At 42.9% G+C, this 22,258-nt stretch overlaps 1 protein-coding gene and 1 non-coding gene across 2 annotated transcripts in view; both read right to left on the reverse strand.

The window, feature by feature from the left end:
* Positions 1-22,258, reverse strand: part of pla2g3 (phospholipase A2 group III) — a 50,117-nt gene that overhangs the window by 22,440 nt on the left and 5,419 nt on the right. The window lies entirely within an intron of this gene.
* On the reverse strand, positions 6,217-6,380 carry LOC145356222 (U1 spliceosomal RNA). Its single transcript, XR_013889089.1, has one exon. It is a non-coding gene; the product is annotated as a U1 spliceosomal RNA (small nuclear RNA).

Genomic DNA, 22,258 nt, shown 5'->3' on the forward strand with positions numbered 1-22,258 from the left:
GCTCTTCACATGTTCAAAGCACAAGTCAGGAGTGTTATGGAATACTCTCCACATGCCTGGATGAGTGCAACTCCAACAACACTCAAGAAGACCAACACCATTCAGGACAAAGCAGCCCACTAGATTGGAATCCCATCCACAAACATTTAATCTCTCTGCCAGTGACACTCACTGGCAGCCACGTGTACCAATTACAAGATGCACTGAAGCAACTCAAAAGACTCTTTAGGCAGCACCTTCTAAACCCATGACCATTACCATCTATAAAGACAAGAGTAGTAGATACCTGGGAACACCACCACCTGGAGGTTTCCCTCCAAAGCATTCACCCCCATCCTGACTTGGAAGTATATTGCTGTCCCTTCACTGTTGTTGGGTCAAAATCCTGGAACCCCCTTCTTAACAGCACTGTAGGTGTACTGACATCACATGGACTGCATCAGTTCAAGAAGGCAGCTCACCTTTTAAAGGACAATAAATGCTGAACTAGTCAGAATCACCCACAACCCTTGAATGAACAAAAGAAAATGATCAAACAACACTAAATATTTTAAAAGAAGGTACTGGTATGCCCACAGTTGTCTCTCTGATATATCTCAGTCCTGGTTCTCACATGCTGGATGGACATAGTCATTTTATTTATTTCAAAATGATATACTGCCAGCCTTCTTCAGCTCCATGAGTATAACTCCATAACTGGGAGGGTTCACCCAAAATACTCTAAATTTGCTCTGACTAACAGTTCTAAAGTACAACTCCAAGGCAAAAACAGGCCAATGTCCACAGACATATTGACATAATAACACTGCAAATCTCAAAAATAGTTTCCTTTCAAAGCGGGACCATGACTATAGTAAGAGAATGGTGGAGAGGACCCGTGCTGCTTAGTTTAATGGCATCACAATATTTTCATGATGTGATATGATTTGTAGTCAGGCTCTATATGCGTGAACCTCATAAGCAATTTTATTAAGAATAGACAGCAACCTATGGGGCACTGACCGATTCTGACCTTACTTTCAGTAACTACACATTATGATGTTGATTGCAGCACACTCCAAAATTTACAAAAAGAAATCCAAATGCTGGAAATGGAAAAATACTGGGAATGAGTACAGGACAGGTCAATTAGAGTACACACTGACCTGTTGTGCGCTTCCAGACTTTAGAGTTACAAACTATCCAGTTTTGTGAACATTTTTCATGCAAGAGCCAAGAGTGTTGATAGGCTTTTCAAATTTGGAACACCACAGCTGAAGCTGATCTCATCACCAGCTGATATCCTGACATGCATTTCCCAGCAAGGGAGTAGGTATCAACAGATGGACAATCAGAATGGGAAACCTCACTTAATTTCCCTTTCCATTCTCATAAATTCTGAGGCCCAACTTGACAGCCTCAACTGCTACCCAGTTGACATCAGCTAACTCAATGCAGAGCAAGAATCAAACCTCCTGGGCTGCATGGTTCGGTAGCACTCTCACTGATTCAATGATCTTGACTTTATGTTAAATGGACCATAGCAGTTTGACAACTGATCTCACACCTCTCCCAATTTGTACTTCTATTGATTTAAACGTATATTTTTCTACACTGCTCAATGAACTAGGATTGGTTTAATGGAGGAGTGAGAGACTAGCCAAGCTGGGGATATAAGAACATAAGAACATAAGAAATAGGAGCAGGAGGTAGGCCATCCAGCCCTTCGAGCCTGCCCCGCCATTCAATAAGATCATGGCTGATCTGTCGTGGCTCAGTTCCACATTCCCGCCCTCTCCCCATAACCCTTAATCCCCTCTCTTATCAAAAACCCATCAACCCGCGTCTTAAAAATATTTAGCAAGGTAGCCTCCACCACTTCAACGGGCAGAGAATTCCAGAGATTCACCACCCTTTGAGTGAAGAAGTTCCTCCTCAACTCTGTTCTAAACCACCCCCCCTTTATCTTGAGGCTGTGTCCCCTAGTCCTATTATCCTTTCTGAGCGGGAAGAGTCTCTCCACCTCTATCCTATCCATCCCATTCATCATCTTATACGTCTCAATGAGATCTCCCCTCATTCTTCTAAACTCTAACGAGTACAAGCCTAGTTTATTTGGCCTCTCCTCATAGCTCAACCCCCTCAACTCCGGCACCAGCCTAGTAAACCTCCTTTGCACTCCCTCCAAGGCCAAAATATCCTTGCGCAGGTGCGGCGCCCAAAACTGCACACGGTACTCCAGCTGCGGCCTCACCAATGCCCTATATAGCTGCAGCAAGACCTCCCTACTTTTATATTCAATCCCCCTCGCGATGAAGGCCAGCATCCCATTCGCCTTCCTGACCACCTGCTGCACCTGCAAGCTGGGTTTTTGCGACTCATGCACAAGGACCCCAAGGTCCCTCTGCACCGTCGCCTGCTGCAGTTTTTCACCACGTAAGTGATAATCCTTCCTACCATTATTCCTACCAAAGTGGACCACCTCGCACTTGCCAACATTAAATTCCATTTGCCATTTCCTGGCCCATTCGCCCAGCCTATCTAGATCCTTCTGTAGACTCTCCACACCCTCCGCACAATTTGCCTTTCCTCCAATCTTGGTGTCATCAGCAAATTTCGACACCCTACACTCGGTTCCCTCCTCCAGATCATCTATATAAATGGTAAATAGCTGAGGCCCCAGCACCAACCCCTGAGGCACTCCACTCGTCGCCATCCGCCAATCCGAATAGCACCCATTGACCCCCACTCTCTGCCTCCTATTTGACAACCAGTCCTCTATCCACGCTAACACCCCACCCCCAACTCCCTGTCCCCTGACCTTCTGCAATAACCTCCTGTGAGGTACCTTGTCAAACGCCTTCTGAAAATCCAGAAAGACCACATCCACCGGCTCTCCTCTTTCCACCGCCCTAGACACATCCTCATAGAACTCCAGTAAATAGCTTGAGCTGGAATAATTTCTGCCAACCCTTTAAATATATCTTAAGCTGGAATTGTTTCCGTGTTCCATGCATTTTCTTAAGGGTTTGATTGTTTAAAAATATTTTCAGATTAGACTCTTAAGTTCAAAAAAAGAGTCAGGCACAGCTTGGCCAAGCAATTAAGTGTAGCATTGCAGTCCGGTCGCAGTTGAATTGATGACACTTAAAATGCAGTTAGCAATATCCACAAACCACAAATGAAAGCAGATAATCTTATTCGGACTGGAGCAGTTAATAGAATGGAAATACTTTGACTGCGTACTTTTTATCTGTAAAAAGAATCCCCTGGAAATGCATAGCAGATTCGTATACAATCTGATTGACCCACTGTATAATTATTTTCAGATTTTTAATATCCATTTCATGTATTCAGCATTTGTGCTTTTCATTGTAATTCTTGAATGATTTCCAATCCAATTATAAATAGTTGCTGTAATTAGATCCAAAGCAAGGTTCTGTCTCAGCAAGCAGTATGCACCGTAAAGAGGAACAAACTCCATTCCTTTTTACAGTAATTATATGATTTCACAACATGAGTCAACTGAGCATAATCTACAGGGTGGGATGTTCTGTTCCTAATGTGGAAACAGGAGATGACAGATGCTGTGTGATGGTTCTTTGAGCAGACAATCAAAAGTGATTTTGCAAGATTCCCCATCACCAAAACTTTCAAACAAGCACCAAGATATGCTTGGCTGGTGGTGAGAAAAGTCCTCCCTGTCAGATCCTCCCTGCATGCAGTCTCATCCCATGTGCATGTTGCCCTCAAAGTGGCTGGGGTGGGGAGACTGTTGTCCACCTTCAAAGCAGAATGCACTTTGCAAAGAAGGTCTGGAGAGAAATGAAGTGGTTTTGTTGAGGTTCGTCCCGAGCAGCTGTGCAACGCAGCACTCTCTGCTCTATGGGCCATTCCCAGGGATGCATTCCGAGACAGACATCACCTATGGCTGGACGATCATCAACTCGGTAAAAGGCACACTTTGGTCTGTTCAAAACTTGTACAAAGAGTTGTCCCCAGTCGAGAGTGGCAGGCTGACACATTCCGGAGTCAAGGACTACGTGCTGAGGAATGCACCAGAGCTTCGGGCAGCCACCACAGAGGCACACTGGGAAAAAGTCACTATCTAAGATCTTTTAGCCATAGGGCACCGAAGGGTTAGATACTGTACAGACCCCACAGGCTGTATGACTAACATTGAATGCAAACAGTGAATATTACATTTATCACAACTATGTTGAAGCACTTCAGAGTGCAAGTTGATCCGTCAGTAGATAACTTGAATATCATTGCGTGATGATGGCCATTTTGAAGGGTTTTGTACTGTTTATTCAGTTATTTTGTGAATAAAATATATTCTTAATGCAACAAAACTGAACAGTATAAACGAAAAGTCTAAAAATCTATGCTCGTCTTTCACTGGCCTCCAGGCCCAAATTTTCAAAGCGTGACCTTGCCAGGTAATGCTCAGTATCTACAGCTCTTGTTTATAACAATTATATTGCATGAAATCAACAGAAAATAAAGTCAGGCCATATTCTAGGACCTGTCTGACTAGAAGTCATAAATTTAGGATAAGGGGTAGCAAATTTAAAAGTGTTGAGGAGAAACTAATCCCAAAGGGTTGTGAATCTGTGGAATTCACTACAAAGTGTGATGGATGCTGGGACAGTGAGTAAATTTGAGGAGAAGGTAGACTGATTTTTAATTAGTAATGGGTTGAAGGGTTATAGGGAGAAGACAGGAAAATGAGGATGAGGAGCAGAGCAGCCATGATCGAATAGCAGAGCAGACTCGATGGGCCTAATGGCCTAATTCTGCTCCTATATCTTATGATGTGGTTGCCTGATCTGATCTCGCAATCTCCTGCTGGGAAGGTTAGAATTACCCACTGAGGAAGAAAATAATTCAATAAAGAACCTGCCACAAAAGCACAATAATGCAAGTTAATGAGATGTTTCTTCTGTCTCACTGCTTCTTTTAAAATGCAGCATGAGCAAAGTCTCACTTGCTGTACAAACACAAGCTCAAATAATCTTCTCAACGGTAATCCGATAACAGTAAATTATGCCTGAAGAGAATAATAAAATGTTTAAGCCAACAATTCAGGGGATGCCTTGGATTCCTGTACGCAAATTTTTCTTCTCCTGCCCCGAGGACATTGAGACATTGTCGGAATGTTATATACGGGTGCAAATTATACTCCAATATCTCATTAAGAAGACATTATTAACAAGCGTGCCCGAAAAGTGATTGTTGACAGGCTCCTTGACATAGTGGGTTTCACAGCTGTGACTTGGCCTTATTCAACATCCATGGTCACGCATTTTTTATCAGTGGCCAATGGAAAGTGGTCAGAAGCACAAAATGCCATTAATCTAGAGGAGGATGGATGTAGGGTCAGGCAAATGGACTGGGCAGGGTAACCAGTGGGGAACTGACTGACTAAAGTCAAGATACGCTGAAGTACTGCCATTTCCATTGCTTGATGACATTTTGTGTTACGATTTAAGTTCAAGGAATAATGAAAAGTAAAATTGTCAAGCTCCTTCAATGGTTGAATTCACAGCCTGCTTTGGTGTACAGAGCAAGCCCCAGACGTGATGCTGAGCCTATACTAGTTAACTGATTGATACCTGCTTAGACTGTGGTAAGAGCACAACAGTTAGCCTCAATATTCCCCATGAAGGCTAACATTTGCCATGGTTCCTGATCACAATTGAGTGAGTTCTGCAGGGGGATGTGAGTGTGTGTATCTTTTGACTACAAGAGTTAGCAAGATTTTTGTGAAGTCCTTGGGAGAAAAAAAATTAAGGTTCAGCACGGTGGCATAGTGGTTAGTACTGCTGCCTCACAGCGCCAGGAACCTGGGTTCAATTCCTGCCTTGGGTCACAGTCTGTGTGGAGTTTGCACATTCTCCCTGTGTCTGCATGGGTTTCCTCTGGATGCTCCGGTTTCCTCCCACAGTCCAAAGACGTGCTGGTTAGATGCATTGGCCATGCTAAATTCTCCCTCAGTGTACCGAAACAGGCACTGGAGTGTGGCGACTAGGGGATTTTCACAATAACTTTAAACTTTACTTCAAGATACATTCAGCATCAGAATTGCACATGCTGTTAAAATATGGATTTGTTTGTTCTCCTTCTTAGACTCCAACTCCTGTTATAGGTGCATGGCAGCCTAAAAGTGGATAAAATGCTCATTGCAATTTTCAATATACCACATCCTTTTCCTGTTTAATTTGATTGGTAAATCAGGGGAGGGCGCAAACGTAGTCCCCCACTACCACAAATTTTGCAGTCGAGAATCCCGCATCTGGGGACATTGCAGGCGTCAGCACACCCGAAGTGCAATGGGCTAGCCTCGTCCTGGACAAATCACCTACTTGATCATGGTTTCACCCCTGCCAGGTAACAGGTGTATTTCAATTGTTTGCTTCCAAAAATGTAAGTAATAAACTCAAAATATAACATTTAACTTCACCAATAACACTATTAGATACTCTAAAATTTCTATTGATTTAACAATGCACTTAGACACATACAATAATTTGAAAAGTGTTTTCACCAAGTGATAATAGTTCACTTTGTAACATAACACTTAAGTACGATGGACATCTCTCGCATGTAGGGGATAATGTCTGACATCAGGTGTCATCTCATTTAACTCACATTCTCCAACTGTGATATTGATATATAAATCAGATTCAATGTTGATTTGGTTTGGTTTATTTGATTTTCTTTTATTATTGTCACATGTATTGGGGTACAGTGAAAAGTATTGTTTTGTGCAATGTATACAGATAAAGCATACAGTTCATAGAATATATAGGGGAGAAGGAGAGGAGGGTGCAGAATGTAGTGTTACAGTCATAGCTAGGGTGAAGTGAAAGATCAATTTAATGTAAGTTAGGAGCATTCAATGTGTTTTAAATGCTTTAAAAAATGACGTTTCATTATGATGATTTACAAACCGATCAAAGTGATCATCAATCCTTGTGTACTGGTGAAAGGACAAATTTATTGGGAGATTGGTTTCTTTTCAATATGATCATCACATTTCATAAGCACTTTAACTCCTGACTTTCACAGCGTAGCTCTAAATTTCATGTTTAGCTGAGCATTTACTTTCACGGGATTCTTCTGTTCTCAGTTGTGTTCATAGACGTGTTTATCAATCGCTCCACAGGATAGCTAAGGAAGGCGTATGTGTACATTATATGTGCAAAGGTGAATGTAGCTGTTGGCTTTCCAGTCACTACGTGAGAGTCACTCTGTAATTGCAAAGGCAGCAATACAATTCTTGATTTCATGATTGCTCTCAGCTGTAGCTCTAAGTATGGCTTTTTAAAAAAATTTTGCAGTCGAGTATGCCGCGTTTGGGGACATCACAGGCGTCAGCACACCCGAAATGCAATGGGTTAGACTCATTCTGGGCAAACTACCTACTTGCTCATAGTTTCACCCCTATGCACAAAACTCTCGACTTCTCTTGACCAACAGAATGTAATTGTACATCAAGTGAACTCCAGGTAATTCACAAACTATTCAATGGGGAACCATTGTCATTTCTCACCATTATCGACACTTGAAACAAATCCAAAATCTGGGCACGCTTCAGAATGGTAGGTTTCATTAAGGGAGGCAGAACTATCTTTGTGACTGGGTATCTGCTGCAGCCGTTAATGACAACAAGCGGTGGACAATTCTGTGAAATCAATGTTAACTTCAATCCATGGTCCTGGAGGTAATTCAGACATCTTCAGAGCATCATAATGATTTGAGATTGTGGTTGCTTGGCATGGCAAACATGGATTGATTTCATGTTCTGCCGTGCAATCAATTCCTGGGGATCATACCATTTCCCCAAGGGCTTGTTTAGTTTTTGCAATACCCTGGACATCTTCATGTGCTATGTCAACAAAACAGTCTCTCAATCTTTGTGAATGGCAATACAATTACTACCAAAGCAAGATCAGATGTGGTTATAATGGTGAACTCATTTCAAGCAATGAAAAGACCTTGTAGTGCGTGAGATATTTCATTTGTAGATGCTTTCTTGATCACATCCTTCCAGTTTAATTATTCTGTAGCCAGCATACATAGTTATAATGCTTCACCTTGCTTTGTTCTGACTTTAATGTCAGCTAGTTTTAGTGATCTTTTTGCAATGCAATTAGGCTTACGTAATTGAGACGTTCAAACTTTTCTTTACGATTAGTGGTACTGTGGGCAATGAATGCCGTGAAAGATAGGTCATTAAGTTCAGTTTGCCTGGCTGCTATTCAGCACAGAACTCATACTCTTGTAGTTTTGAACATTCAATGTTCTATTCAAATGAGTGTTTTGCCATGTGGATTGTTGTGCAAGTTCACCGGTGGTCTATGATCATTTATTACTTCAAACTTGCTTCCATACAAGTAGAGATGAAAATATAAGATCCCTCATCTGATTGACAGCGCTTTTCTGTTTTTAAATAACATTGCTCTACAGATGTTGGTGATCTGCTAGCCACTAGCTGGATGCTTTTCACAGGGTCAAAATAGGCACAGTGGCACAGTTGTTAGCACTGCTATCTCACTGTGCCAGGGACCCGGGTTCTATTCCTGCCTCGAGTCACTGGCTGTGTGGAGATTGCATGTTCTCCCTATTTTGGTTTCCTTCCACAGTCCAAAAATGTGCAGATTAGGTGTGTTGGCCATGCTACATCGCCCCTTAGTGTCCAAAACTGTGTAAGTTAGGAGGATTAGCCATGACAAATGCCAGGGAAAGGGCAGAGAAAAGAGCCTAGGTGGGAAGCTCTTTTGGAGAGTGGGTGCAGCCTAGATGCGCCAAATGGCCTCTTTGTGTACTTATGGATTACATGATTCTTGCAACTATCATTTGACTTCTGTACAGTTTCTGTACTTCAGGCCGCTCCCATTTGGTAGTCACTTTTATCAGTTCTTGTAGAGGGGACAGAAAATGCAACAAGGACAGGAATGAAGCAACCACAGGATGTGGTGAGTGTTGGCAGACTCTGGACTTCCTGCACATCTGTAGGATCTGCAGCATTTGTAATAACTTTGATATTCCATAGATCAGGTGATATTCCTTCATCGCTGAACACATGACCGAAGAATACAATTCTGCTTTCACTGAAGAGACACTTGTCATTGTTCAAGATGATGTTACACGCTTCGGGGTGAGGTTACACTCTCGAAGACCTTGAGGCATGCATTTGGACATGTCTTAATTCACTTTCAAAGTGACTGTAGATGAGAATATCATTACTGATGTTCAACTTGCATTCAAATCCTTGCTGTGCGAATGGAATCATGAGCTGAAATTCCTCAGCTGCTGACTCTCGCATTGCAGAGATCTGATGTGAGTGGAGAATACTGTAAGATATATCAGTTTGATGGTATGTTGCACTGGGGTCACTTAGCAAGTGTTTAACACCTTTCACTTCCTCTTATGATATCAATGGTTGTTGGTGTCAATTGTTTTGCTCATATGGTTCAGTTGGTGACCTCATATTAACACATATTCCAATTGTTATATGTTAATGTGGTCATCTCACTTGTACAGCAAGGTAGAAGAATGAAAAGGATGGGTTACTTAACGAGTTAGTCGAGCTTTATTAGATAGGTGTTGCTTCCTTACAGGCTAGGATGGAAGAGAGGGAAAAACGGTTAGCTTAACTTCTGAAGTAGGGAAAATGCTTGAATCTATCATTAAGGAAGAAATACTGAGACATCTAGATATAAATTGTCCCATTGGAAAGATGCAGCATGGGTTCATGAAGGGCAGGTCATGTTTGACTAATTTGGTGGAATTCTTTGAGAACATTACATGCACAGTGGATGATGGGGAACCTGTGGGTATGGTGTATCTGGATTTCCAGAGGGCATTTGACAAGGTGCCGCACCAAAGGCTGCTGCATGGCGTTATGACTAATATGGTTAACTAACAGAAAGCAAAGGGTGGGAGTAAATGGGTGTTTTTCTAGTTGGCGATCAGTGACTAGTGGTGTGCCTCAGGGATCAGTGTTGGGACCGCAATTGTTTACGATTTACATAGATATTTTGGATTTGGGGACCAAGTGTAGTGTGTCAAGTGTCAAGTGTAGTGTAGTGGTCTTTCTGGATTTTCAGAAGGCGTTTGACAAAGTACCTCACAAGAGGTTATTGCAGAAGGTCGAGGGACATGGAGTTGGGGGTAGGGAGTTAGCGTGGATAGAGGATTGGTTGTCAAATAGGAGGCAGAGAGTGGGGGTCAACAGGTGCTATTCGGATTGGCGAATGGTGACTAGTGGAGTGCCCCAGGGGTCGGTGCTGGGGCCTCAGCTTTTTACCATTTATATAGATGATCTGGAGGAGGGAACCGAGTGTAGGGTGTCGAAATTTGCTGATGACACCAAGATTGGGGAAACGGCAAATTGTGCGGAGGGTGTGGAGAGTCTGCAGAAGGATCTAGATAGGCTGGGCGAATGGGCCAGGAAATGGCAAATGGAATTTAATGTTGGCAAGTGTGAGGTGGTCCACTTTGGTAGGAAGAATGGTAGGAAGGACTATTACTTACGTGGTGAAAAACTGCAGCAGGCGACGGTGCAGAGGGACCTCGGGGTCCTTGTGCATGAGTCGCAAAAACCCAGCTTGCAGGTGCAGCAGGTGGTCAGGAAGGCGAATGGGATGCTGGCCTTCATAGCGAGGGGGATTGAATATAAAAGTAGGGAGGTCTTGCTGCAGCTGTATAGGGCATTGGTGAGGCCGCAGCTGGAGTACTGTGTGCAGTTTTGGGCGCCGCACCTGCGCAAAGATATTTTGGCCTTGGAGGGAGTGCAGAGGAGGTTTACTAGGCTGATACCGGAGTTGAGGGGGTTGAGCTATGAGGAGAGGCTGAATAAACTAGGCTTGTACTCGTTGGAGTTTAGAAGAATGAGGGGCGATCTCATTGAGACGTATAAGATGATAAATGGGATGGATAGGATAGAGGTGGAGAGACTCTTCCCGCTCAAAAAAGACAGTAGGACTAGGGGGCACAGCCTCAAGATAAAGGGGGGGCAGTGCCCGTTGAAGTGGTGGAGGCTGCCTCGCTAAATATTTTTAAGACGCGGGTTGATGGGTTTTTGATAAGAGAGGGGATTAAGGGTTATGGGGAGAGGGCGGGAAGGTGGAACTGAGCCACGACAGATCAGCTATGATCTCATTGAATGGCGGGGCAGGCCCGAAGGGCTAGATGGCCTACTCCTGCTCCTATTTCTTATGTTCTTATGTCAAAATTGGCAGATGACATTAAGATGATTGGCCGAGCAAAGTGTGCAGAGGACGCTGAAAATCTCAAAGGGATATAGATAGTCTAAGTGAGTGGGCGAGGGTCTGGCAGATGGAGTATAATGTTGGTAAATGTGAGGTCATCCATTTTGGTAGGAATAACAGCAAAATGGACTACTGTTTAAATGGTAAAAAATTGCAGCATGTTGCTGTGCAGAGGGTCCTGAGTCTCCTTGTGCCTGAATCACAAAAAGTTGGTTTGCAGGTGCAGCAGGCAATTAAGAAGCCAAATGGAATTCTGTCCTTCATTGCTAGAGGGATGGAGTTTTAAAAAGCGAGGTTAGGTTGTATAAGGTGCTGATGAGGCCACACTTAGAGTACTGCGTACATTTTGGTCTCCTTACTTGAGAAAGGATATACTGGCACAGGAAAGGGTGCAGAGGAGATTCACTAGGTTGATTCTGCGGTTGAGCGGGTTGGCTTATGAGGAGAGACTGAGTAGACTGGGGCTATACTTATTGGAATTTAGAAGAATAGAAACATATAAAATTATGAAGAAATAAATAAGACAGAAGCAGGAAGGTTGTTTCCACTGGCAGGTGAAACTAGATCTAGGGGGCATAGCCTCAAAATAAGAGGGAGCAGATTTAGGACTGAGTTGAGGAGGAACTTCTTCACCCAAAGGGTTGTGAATCTGTGAAATTTGCTGCCCAGTGAAGCAGTTGAGGCCATCTCGATGAATGTTTTTAAGGCAAGGATAGATAACTTTTTGAACAGTAAAGGAATTAAGGACTATGGTGAGCGGGCGGGTAAGTGGAGCTGAATCCACGAAAAGATCAGTCATGATCTTATTGAAGGGCAGAGCAGGCTCGAGGGGTCAGATGGCCTACTCCTGCTCCTAGATCTTATGTTCTTATTAGTCTGTGAATGTCTGTGATGATATCACTGTAAATCACATGAATAATCAAACAGAGCTGCTTTGGTTTATAATACTTAAAATCCCTCCCCCTTTATTTCAATAGTACGACAATCTGCTTTAAACATTAACACTCACCCACTATGAACATAGGTTACTTTACCAAGCATTATTATATACATATGTGCAATTACTACAAAAGACTTTTTGGTGGATGTTGACTTCATTTTGGTAGGATACGACATTCTGGAATCTTATCTTCAATATCCTCAGTGTCTTTCTTTTCATTGTGGTAGATTTCACCACCATAACTTTGGGCCATTTTGAGTGCATGTCAATTAGGACAGTCCCACAAAGTTTATGTGTATTCTCTTCTATGGTTGTCTTGGTTATTCCCATGGATGAAATGGGTGCAGAGGTGGAGTATTTCAAATCCAAGCCCAGGACTGCATTGTCCCACTTTTTCTTTGATTAATGAGTCAAGTTTCAACCACTAGAAATAGCTTCTTGCAAGCACTTTCATTCTTATTACCTCTGGATGACCTTTGAGCAGTTGACTCAGGATTTGGCTTCACGAACATGAAGGAATGATCACTCTGATCCCCCATAGCAGTACTCATTTGGATGGTTAATTCAAGTTCCCTTGTTGACATAAATTCACAGGATTATATTTGATGGTCTTAGAGGTCGAGGTTTGAGCTTCTGCATATATAGATTTTTTTGAGATGAATGACACAATTGCTCCCATATCCACTTCCATCTTTTCTTTCCTGTTTAACTTTGGATAAACCCAGAACCTTTGTGTATTCCCTTGCATGAACAGGACACCTAATTTAGTTCTTGGACCTTCTTTAGTACTGTATCATCTTGGGAATTTTTGTCTCCATCACATATTTTGTAGACCTTAATGTGCACTTGCATTTACACGCATTTGGGGTTTGAGACGTCTGTCATGCCCACATGCCTTTGTTATGTGGCCTTTCTTACCACAGCTTCTACATTTATTTTCTCTGCTCTAACATTCATTTGGAGAGTGTCCCATCTGAGCACACATTTGGCATGCTTGCATTTTAAGAGATTTATTTCTGTCAGCTCCCATTTTACGTGTTTTGGCTCCAGTTTCAATTTGGGAAGTTTCTTGTGCAACCAATTCCATGGATACCACAATCTCAACAACAAGTTCTGGCATTAAAGAACTTTCAGTGAGCAATCATCTTTGAATTGCTTCATTTCAAAGTCCACAAACAAGTCTGTCTCGCAGAGTGTCTTCAAGGGTCGGACCAAACTCTCGATTCTTTGCTAGTTCATGTTACTATGAATTGCAATATATTTTTGCCCTCTTACAGCTCATCGATGGAATCTGAATCATTCAGCAATTATTAATAGTATAACTGAGAAGTAGTTTCAGAGAATCTTGATCAGTTCCTCATAGGTTTATTTAACCAAGCCTTTGAGGATGGACAAGACTCTGTAGTAGTGTAAAGGTTTTATGTCCTACTATGTTAAGGAAAGTAACTATTTTAAGTTAATCTGATATCCAGTTTGCTGCAAGATAATATTGAAGTCTCTTTTCCTAAACATTCCACGTTACGACGTTTTCATTGAATGCTCCCATGGCCCCCCACCTTTTCCCACCATTGCAGTTATTGGTACTTAGGTTGTAACACTTATTTAACTTCTTCCCTTTTATTTATTTTCTCTTCCTTTCCAATTGATATTCTTTCTTTAGTCATTTTTTAAAGAATTGTTGTTTTGAAACAGAGGGGAGTACGGTAGGATGAGAGAAGAATTGGCGAATGTTGATTGGGGGAGCGCGTTGGAAGGTAGGTCTGCTGAGGAGCAGTGAAGGATCTTTAAGGAGATCTTTCTTGGTGCTCAGCAGAAATTTATTCCGATGGTTAAAAAGGACCGTAGGAGGAGAGGTAATAAACCGTGGATAACGAAGGAGGTGAAGGAAAGTGTTAAATTAAAAGCGGAGGCGTTTAGAGTAGCTAAGAGTAGTGGGCGAGAAGAAGATTGGGAGAGGTTTAAATGTCAACAAAGATTGACAAAGAAGTTGATAAAGAAGGGTAGGAGAAACTATGAAGCTGGGCTAGCGCTTAATATAAAAAAGGATAGCAAGAGTTTTTATAAATATATAAAAAGGAAGAGGCTGGCTAGGGTGAACGTTGGACCCTTAGAGGATGAGAGGGGGGACTTAGTGGTAGGGGATGGGGAAATGGCTGAGGCCTTGAATAACTTTTTTGTTTCGGTCTTCACGGAGGAAGACGTGAATAATTTGCCGGGTGTTAGCGATGGAAAGGTGGTAGGACTGGAGGGTCTCAATGACATTGTTGTTACTAGAGAGGTGGTGCTCGACAGACTGGAGGGACTGTTTGTGGACAAGTCCCCAGGACCGGATGGAATGCATCCGAGGGTTCTGAAAGAAATGGTGGAGGTGATAGTGGATGCCTTGGTGGTTATTTTCCAGACATCGCTGGATTCCGGGGAAGTGCCAGAAGATTGGAAAACGGCTAATGTTACGCCGTTGTTTAAGAAGGGTGCCAGGCAAAAGGCAGGGAATTATAGGCCGGTTAGTTTAACGTCTGTTGTAGGTAAAATGTTAGAATCCGTCATCAAGGAGGAAATAGCGAGGCATCTTGAGGGAATTGCTTGATAGAGCAGACGCAGCATGGTTTTGTTAAGGGGAAGTCGTGTCTGACAAATTTATTGGAGTTCTATGAGGATGTGTCTAGGGCGGTGGATAGAGGAGAGCCGGTGGATGTGGTCTTTCTTGATTTTCAGAAGGCATTTGACAAGGTACCTCACAAGAGGTTATTGCAGAAGGTAAGGGGGCATGGAGTTGGGGGTAGGGTGTTAGCGTGGATAGAGGATTGGTTGTCAAATAGGAGGCAGAGAGTGGGGGTTAATGGGTGCTATACGGATTGGCGGTTGGTGACTAGTGGAGTGCCCCAGGGGTCGGTGCTGGGGCCTCAGCTATTTACCATTTATATAGATGATCTGGAGGAGGGAACCGAGTGTATGGTGTCGAAATTTGCTGATGACACCAAGATTGGGGGAACGGCAAATTGCGGAGGGTGTGGAGAGTCTGCAGAAGGATCTAGATAGGCTGGGCGAATGGGCCAGGAAATGGCAAATGGAATTTAATGTTGGCAAGTGCGAGGTGGTCCACTTTGGTAGGAATAATGGTAGGAAGGACTATTTCTTACGTGGCGAGAAACTGCAGCAGGCGACGGTGCAGAGGGACCTCGGGGTCCTTGTGCATGAGTCGCAAAAACCCAGCCTGCAGGTGCAGCAGGTGGTCAGGAAGGCGAATGGGATGCTGGCCTTCATAGCGAGGGGGATTGAATATAAAAGTAGGGAGGTCTTGCTGCGGCTGTATAGGGCATTGGTGAGGCCGCAGCTGGAGTACTGTGTGCAGTTTTGGTCGCCGCACTTACGCAAGGATATTTTGGCCTTGGAGGGAGTGCAGAGGAGGTTTACTAGGCTGATACTGGAGTTGAGGGGGCTGAGCTATGAGGAGAGGCTGAATAAACTAGGCTTGTACTCGTTAGAGTTTAGAAGAATGAGGGGAGATCTCATTGAGACTTACAAGATGATGAATGGGATGGATAGGATAGAGGTGGAGAGACTCTTCCTGCTTAGAAAGGACAGTAGGACTAGGGGGCACAGCCTCAAGATAAAAGGGGGGTGCGGTTTAGAACAGAGTTGAGGAGGAACTTCTTCACTCAAAGGGTGGTGAATCTCTAGAATTCTCTGCCCGTTGAGGTGGTGGAGGCTGCCTCGCTAAATATTTTTAAGACGTGGGTTGATGGGTTTTTGATAAGCAAGGGGATTAAGGGTTATGGGGAGAGGGCGGGAATGTGGAACTGAGCCACGACAGATCAGCCATGATCTTGTTGAATGGCGGGGCAGGCTCGAAGGGCTGGATGGCCTACTCCTGCTCCTATTTCTTATGTTCTTATGAAACAGCAGCTTTTAAATAAAATATACAGTCACCAATCCAATCCAAATAAGAAAGTTTAAGTGTTAATTCTTCCTTGGTTTTGTTAGTATAACTTTATTTCTGGTGTGGTCGCTTTCCCTTTTCTTTAAAGAATGCAAGCTCTCCCTTTTTGAGTGTTGAATGCTGATGCTGCAGCTTTTGACACTTGCAGATCAGAAAAGTCCTTCCAGATTTTCCAGTAAGTACATTTTTTTTTAACAGCTTACTCACTGATTTTAAAAGTGATTTCTGGAATTTTTTTGAATATTTTGTTGAAAAGCACTTCTTGTTGCCAATTTTAGACAAAAGTATACAAGTGATGAGTTGTGTTTTCCAGTAAGATTGTCGACAAAATCCAATCTGGTCCCACACTTGGGTTTCTTGACATCTTAGGAACATAGGAATTAGGAGCAGAAACTTGACCTATATCTGTGACCACTTGTTCTAGATTGCCCCATGAAAGGAAACATTTGGTATACATGTACTTTGTCAATCCCTTTTAAAATTTTACATACCTTGATCAGGTCCCCCCTCATCCTTCTAAACTCGAGTACAAGCGCAAACTGTTTAGTCTCTCCTCATATGTCAACCTTTTCATCCCCAGAATCAATCTAGTGCACCTCTTCTGAACTGCCCCCATTACCACCACATCCTTCCTCAAATAAGGAGACCAATACTAGGCACAATACTCCAGATCTGGTCTTACTAATACCCTATACAATTACAACAACACTTCTCTACTTTTATACTCCAGTCCTTTTGCAATAAATACCAACATCCCATTTACCTTTTTTATTACATGCTGCACCTGCATACCAACTTTCTGCTTGTAATGGTGAGACCCAAGGAGTAGACTCATCCCCAACTTCCTCAATAATGTTACCATCAAGTAGGTGCTGTAGTTCCTTCTCTATCTGCTTCCTAAACATGAAATGGTATTCATCTAATCTGATGCATGACTGGAGGAACATTATTGTCTACATGCAATTTGCATGTAACACCTTTCCATTTGCTGATACCAGTGAAGTAGTTAGCATACAATTCAATTTTTGGTATGCCTAGGAGTCATGTCTGTTGCTATGTGGAAACTGATACATTATAGAATACAGCCTTTGTTCTAATGTCTTTGAGTGAGCCTGGAGTTCCAAGAACCTTCAGTGATTTATCATTGTTGTACGGGAAGATTACAGAGAATGAGGTGAAGTTTGCTGAATGTTTTGCTTCCCATGACATTGACTGAAATTTCTGTATCTATGACAGCATCAGTCAGCTAAAGAGCAGCTAATTGTCACTGCCATATATCAGTGGTCACTGTGTGTGAAAGGAAGCATAAAAGTATATTCGGGTCATCCACCTCTATCTTGACTCACCCTTTATCTTGCGGTACTTGTACAGCACATCCTTTTGTTGATATTAGTCTTCATCATTGTGAAAAACACAAGCAAGATGATAAGTCTTCTGCAAGGTTTACACTGTTTATGAATAGCAGGACGTTCCATCCGGCATGGATAAACTCTGCCACGTTGGAAACATTCTTTGGACAAATCACAACTTTGTTTGTGAGACAGCTGTTGCTGCTTTCCTGGCACATGAGTGATGATGTGGAGATGCCAGCGTTGGACTGGGGTAAACACAGTAAGAAGTCTGACAACACCAGGTTTAAGTCCAACCGATTTATTTGATAGTAAACTCACAAGCTTTCCTCTTCGAGGTAAACCTCGAAAGTTTGTGAGTTTACTATCAAATAAATTGGTTGGACTTAAACCTGGTGTTGTTAGACTTTTTACATGAGTGATGAACAGCATTCACTGGGGCTGAACTTGGGAGTGTGATACTGTTGGCAGCCTTAATTTTAGTAGCTCTGGCCTCCGAATGTGATAGCAACCTTGCTGACACCAATCGTCCTGATGTGGATGTGCTGGCGTTGGACTGGGGTAAACACAGTAAAAAGTCTGACAACACCAGGTTTAAGTCCAACCGATTTATTTGATAGTAAACTCACAAGCTTTCGAGGTTAAGCTCTTCTTGAAGACTTGTCAGACTTTTTACCAATAGTTCTGACAGCTTTGTGTCTTAAGTGCTTTGTGGTGCATTTGACTAGGGAGGCAATCTTTGACTATTTGCGTTTTGATGTCTTGCTCAACATATTCAACATCACCAAAGTCACATTTGTTTGCTAGATGCCTCAGTCGTGTGAAGTATTGGGCAATGTCTCAGTTCCTACTTGCTTAGGTGTCGGAGGACAATGGTTTTATATACTGAATGCTTCTTGTGTATGAAAGGTGAGTCGTCGTTTGTTTCATCTTACACAGGTGTAAGTTTCTCAAAAATTACCTTCCAAACTTTTACCTCCATAGTGGAAAAATAAGGCCTTTTTCCCTTCGTCACCTGTGATTGTAAAATCTCTCGTCACATCTTCAAAACTTCTCAGTCACATTTGCCAAAAACAGCAAAAGCTCTGAATGCACATCAAATCATGGTAGATTGTGCCACCTTCACCAGCAATGCCAAATTAGTGCATGAGCAAAGATCTGGAATCATGCTCCTTTCAAGGTAAACCTCCCTGTAATGATCCATGATCTGTTTTCCTTTGGAAAAAATTATTTTGATGTGACGTGTGTGTGTGTGTGTGTGTGCTGTAGTGCCTCTTGTGTGCCTAACAACAGGGTAGAAGTGATCCCTAAATTCCCGACTTAAAATGCTGTCTCCAAAAAGTACATAAAGGCCTTCCAAAAGTTTAGTACCTGAAAGAAATACTTATTACTCACCAATATGTCCTGTTAAAATATGGATTCCTTTATTTTCCTTCTTGACTCTGTCTGCCGATATATGTGTATGGTTACCCTAACCGCAATTGTTTACAATTTACATAGATGATTTGGAGTTGGAGACCAAATGTTGAGTGTCAAAATTTGCAGATGACACTAAGATGAGTGGTGGAGCAAAGTGTGCAGAGTTCACTGAACATCTGCAAAGGGATATAGTTTAGGGGAGTGGGCAAGAGTCTGGTAGATGGAGTACAATGTTGGTAAATGTGAGGTTCTCCATTTTGATAAGGATAACAGCAAAATGGACCATTATTTATATGGTTAACAAATTTCCACATGCCGCTGTGCAGAGGAACCTGGCTGTCTTTGTGCATGAATCACAAAAAGTTGTATTGCAGGTGCAGCAGGTAATTAAAAAGGCAAATGGAATTTTGTCCTTCATCACTAGAGGGATGGAGTTTAAAAACAGAGAGCTTATGTTGCAGCTGTAGAAGGTGCTGGTGAGGCCACGCCTGGAATACTGTGTACAATTTTGGTCTCCTTACTTGAGAGAGGATATACTGGCACTGGAGGGGGTGCAAAGGAGATTCACCAGGTTGATTCCGGAGTTAAGAGGATTGGTTTATGAGGAGAGATTGAGTAGACTGGGGTTATACTCATTGAAATTTAGAAGAATGAGGGGGGAATCTTAAAGAAACATAAAATTATGAAGGGAATAGATAAGATAGAAGCAGGGGGGTTGTTGCCACTAGTGGGTGAAACCAGAACTAGGGGGCATAGCCTCAAAATAAGGGGGACCAAATTTAGGACTGAGTTGAAGAGGAACTTCTTCACCCTAAGGGTTGTGAACCTGTGAATTCTCTGCCCAGTGAAACAGTTGAGGTTACCTCATTGAATGTTTTAAAGGCAAAGATAGATAGATTTTTGAATAGTAAAGGAATTAAGGGTTATGGTGAGTGGGTGGGTGAGTGGAGCTGAGTCCATGAAAAGATCAGTCATGATCTTATTGAAGGGCAGAGCAGTCTCAAGGGGCTAAATGGCCCACTCTTGTTCCTAGTTCTTATGTTCTTAAGAGGGGCTCATAGATATGGCCAGTTTGGTGAGGTGCCATGACATCCATGCACCTGCAGACCAGCATAATTCCACAACTTCAAGAAAGAGCAAAGCACAGTAAAAAAGTTCCCATCACAAAAAGGTTATTACAAATTCATCTACACACATGACATCGATTAATCAATGATATCATTGCTGTCATCATATTGGTAGAAATCTGCAGAATCAGATCACTTTTGCCTTAGAGAATGCTGCCTTTTCACAGTTGTAACTACAAACCATTAAAGCTCAATGCATTGCATCAGCATGCAAAATAATCACTCAGACAAAGTGGGGGGTGATTCTCCTGGCCCACTGCGCTGCTCAAGTAGTGCAGCAGGCAGGAGACATTAGTGAGAGTCTGTAGTTGGACTTGTGACTGGCATCTGGTCCATCGCTCCCAGGCAATGTTTTCTGATGTAATCAGCCCTGCGCCAGAACATGAAGGCTGACTATATTGTTGAAGTCGCTATTTCAATATGATTAGCAAGCCCAGGATGGTAATCTCCAGGCCAGCTAGTGTTTCCCCGTTGCACAGGAAGAAGTTCCCAGTCGCGGGGATTACAAGTCCCATCAATGGGGACCAGGCATAATCACCTTGCTGGTAGGGGCAAAGGTCCTTGAGGTCCCCCTGGGAGGTCAGGGGCAGGGGTGTGCCCCTTGGGCAGTACCAGACTGGCACCCTGGCTGTGCCATCCAGGCACCCTGGCACTACCCAAGGCACCAGGTAATGTCAGGGGGTGTGGGACCAGAGAAGGAGAGGCCTACTGGGGTGAGGGTTACTGGGGGGGCTGATAGGAGGTGGTGGGTGGGGGACTCACTGTGCACTCTGCAATGGGATTGGTGGGAGGACATAGTCAGATCTAATCATGGATTGGGAATTGGAACTGATCATGAAGGGGTGTCGGGGCTGGCCTTGGGGGACAGGTGATTGGGCCTGGCCCAGAGAGGGGGATCGGGTAGGCTGGCAATTGGTGGGGGGAGTTTGAGAAGACTGGCGCGGGTGGGAGGTGCAGGTGTGATTAGGAAAAAACTGGTAAGCCAACGGTCAGGAGGCCAGTGATGGGGAGGGGGAGGCCTGTGTGCATGCAGCAATCTCCCCACTGACAGATCGGCGCGTGTGCAGTGGCCCACTCAACACTATTCTACTGGCTTCTCCAGCAGGAGGAGGTCATGCCTCCACTTATTAGCATGAATCCCCCTGAGGCACTTGTGAAACTAAGAATGCCCAAAAATGGGTGGGAAAATCTCCTGTTTTCCTACCTGTTGGGCACGTTTTTTTGGGAGAATCCCAGCCAAAATGACTCAAGGTTGGGATTGTAGCAGTTAACTGACATGGTGGCTGGTGTGAAATGTGCACCCGTTCACCTCCAGCCCCTAAAAATCCAGTCTCTAATGTTTGAACATTCAATTAAATTAATGGCACTTCTAACAGTGCAGCACCCACTCTCAGAATAGCATGGAAATACTGGCCCAAACCTTGGAACTGGGCTTGAATTCAGAACCTTCTGACTCCTCATGTGTGAGATTGGTACACTGTGCATGTGGCACAGTGTACCAATCTCACACATGAGAAGTAAAATATAGGCTTCCAATAATGCTGAGAAGTTAAATTTAATTTATTGGACAATCTTTATTTTAATTTCAATTGAGCAATCTGGGACTGTAAACATCAGGAGGATAGAGATAAGTCAGTCACCTGGTCAGGTGAAATTTAATGTGAGAAACGTGTGTAGTTATATCTTGGATAAAGTATAATGAAAAAATTGCAAAAAACAGTAAAATGTTAAAAGGACTAAAAGAGCAAAGTGATTTCAGGATTCCGACACAAGTCTTTAAACACGAGAGGACAAGTTGCTAAAACTGTTAAAAAACTAATGGGACCCTTTGTTTTATACAGGGATACAAAGTACAAACAATAAAGGTCATTCCAAACCTGTGCAAATTATTGATTAGACTATAGTTAGAATATTACTTTCGGAAGAATGTCAGGAACATGAAGAGAATGCAGACGATATTCATCACAATGATACCAAGGAAAAGAGGCTTTATTTAAGATGAGAAGGTAGATAGACAGAACTTTTTCCCTTTATTTATTTGTTTGTTTATTTATTTATTTAGCACAGTAAGGTTACACTAACACTGCAATGAAGTTACTGTGAAAATCCCCTAGTCGCCACATTTCAGCACCTGTTTGGGTCAATGCACTTCACTAACATGTCTTTCAGACTTTGGGAGGAAACTGGAGCACCCGGAAGAAACCCACAAAGACACAAGTAGA

This window comes from Carcharhinus amblyrhynchos, chromosome 20 (genome assembly GCF_965287045.1).
Source record: "Carcharhinus amblyrhynchos chromosome 20, sCarAmb.v2.hapA, whole genome shotgun sequence".
Lineage (NCBI taxonomy): Eukaryota > Metazoa > Chordata > Chondrichthyes > Carcharhiniformes > Carcharhinidae > Carcharhinus > Carcharhinus amblyrhynchos.